General features: G+C 39.8%; 1 protein-coding gene across 1 annotated transcript in view; it reads right to left on the bottom strand.

Moving 5' to 3' along the window:
• The window catches only part of LOC119599388 (serum response factor homolog), an 18095-nt gene that overhangs the window by 14747 nt on the left and 848 nt on the right, over nucleotides 1-2500 (bottom strand). The gene's annotated exons all lie outside the window — the stretch shown is intronic.

The raw sequence follows: 2500 nt of genomic DNA on the forward strand, positions 1-2500 counted from the left end.
ATGACGATGACGATGACGACAGTGATAGTATTATCAATGATACTGATACTGATTATAATGGTAATGATAATGGTGACAACAGCAACCACAATGAAAGTAATAATCTCGAAAACAATAACGAAAAAATACAACAATCCCACTACGCAACAAAACTGACCAGCGCCGCCTACAACAAATTCCCCCAAACGAACGAAAGCACAAACACAGCAACGCGTCCGTATCCACAAAAAAACGTGCCCCCTACGCGACCAGAAACGAAGCCAAAGTGAGGCCTTTCGAACTGTGAGGCCATTCGCCGTTTCACACAAAGCAAATGTTCTTGCTCCTGAAACCCATCCCTTCGGGACATTCGCAAAGCTCGCAAAAAAAAGAAAAAAAAATAGAAAAAAAAAAGAAAGAAAAAAAAAACGAGCGATCGAACGCACTTGCGAATTCGGACAACAGATGCAGATTGCATTTTCCAACTTGGTTTAGGTTTTCCAACTTAGGGTATCTTTTCCAACTTAGGGTATATTTTCCACCTTGCGATTTTCTTCAAATGCCGCTTTTTTCCTCGAGGACTTGAACGCGTCGTGAATCGAGAATAAATAATTTCGCAAAAATAAATAAATAAATAAAAAGATCGACACTGCGTCCTATCGAAAATAATTGTGAATTCTCGTGGGAATTCCGTTTCTTCAACTGGAAACTGCGCCTCCTTTTAGCATGGGAATTCTCTTGCCTTCAACTGGGGGCTGTTTTCCATCCTACGTGGTGGAAACTCGCACTGTGGAAACTGATCTATCTTAAACCATGTTCACTATCCATCTCATACTGGGGGAAATATTTCATCTTGCGTTGTGGAAATCTTTTTATCATGTAGATTATTGTGAGAATTCTACATTTCGTAACAGGAACTTTTCAAGCATTGTGGGAGTTATTATAAAAGGACTGCGGAATTATCTTACACTGCATCGTAGGAAATATTATATAGTGGAAATTATTCACCTTACTTTATGGAAAATATTCTATCTTGCACTGTGGGACTTGTTAATTTCACACTGTGGGGAATATTCTATCTTGCTCGGTGGCAATTATGTTATTTTACACTATTATTCGTCTTCAGTTCATAACTTTACCTGCATTTGTTAACTTTTTTTTCGTTTTTCTTTACTTGAAATTATCCTGGTCATTCCTGGCTATTCTTAGAATTACTTTGCTCGTATCGTTATTAGCAGATACATGATTATGATAAACTTATTTTTCATTTACTAATTTCATCGCTACAATTGCTTGTATCAATATTAAGAACAAAATTCGTTTTAACCTTTTTTCATTATAGTCATTGTTACTTTCATTCTCATTTTTACTTTGTCACGATTACTATTCGATTATTTTTACTACTGTGGAAATGAAATGACAAATTACAAATGTCATTATTACTGTACAATGTCGTTATTAATATTAGCATCATCATTGTCGTTTTTGCTACTGCATCATCATCTTCATCTCCGTTACCATCACCATAACAATCTTCACTAATAATAATAATAATAATAATAATAATAATAATAATAATATTACAATATATTAATATATTACATAATCTTATCATCAAAATGTATTACATTCCTTTCATCGTTTTTGTTTTTAACAAACACAATCAATATTATTAAACATCTCATTCATTTTACCCTCAACATCATCATCACCACTTTCAGTCATCTTCACTCTATTAAAAACAGCATTTCCCCCCCTGGGTGAAGACATCAAAGAAAACCGTCCTTATTTTTTCGCGTGAGAACATCAGAGAAGATTGTCATTTTTTTTCACAAGAGAGGCTGTCAGGAAGAGCTCGACACTCGCATTTCACTCGCGCGAACTCACCCACGTCCCAAGTTGCAATTTGCACAACGCCTGGTTGCTCATTCATTCGGCCGTCGACTCACCCACACAAGTAAATATGTATGAGCCGGTGTAAAACAATCTATCTAACAATCGCCCAAACTCTCATTCATTCTCAGTCACATGCACGCACGCACGCACACACTCGTTCACGGGCACGGACATGCACGCACAGACGGGAGACAGATAGACAGACCGACTGACAGGACAGACGAAAAGACAACTGACATGCAGACAGACCGACGTGTAGAGAAGCAAGTAAGCAGACATAATGATAGGAAGACAGACAAACACCCTCAGACACACACACGCTCACTCACACACGGGCCCCAAAATAGCTCTGGCAGCTTCACACTCAAATCTGGGATCACGCCTGCTAGTCCATCCTACTTCCGCTTACTAGGGCCATTTCGGCAGATCCGCGCGAGTGGACGCTGCCAGCACGTGCTTTCCGCTGCGTACGTGCGCCTGCGGACAGATAACGGACGGGGGGCATAAGGCAGAAGAGGAAATAAATGTTTCGTCAACATGCTGTAGGCTGTCAAACGTTAATATGCTCGTTCGGTGGCACTCACACGGATCCAGGGCCCCGCACCGAGCGTAAGCGCGCAAGCCC

The sequence above is a fragment of the Penaeus monodon genome, chromosome 42 (assembly GCF_015228065.2).
Source record: "Penaeus monodon isolate SGIC_2016 chromosome 42, NSTDA_Pmon_1, whole genome shotgun sequence".
Taxonomy (NCBI): Eukaryota; Metazoa; Arthropoda; class Malacostraca; order Decapoda; family Penaeidae; genus Penaeus; species Penaeus monodon.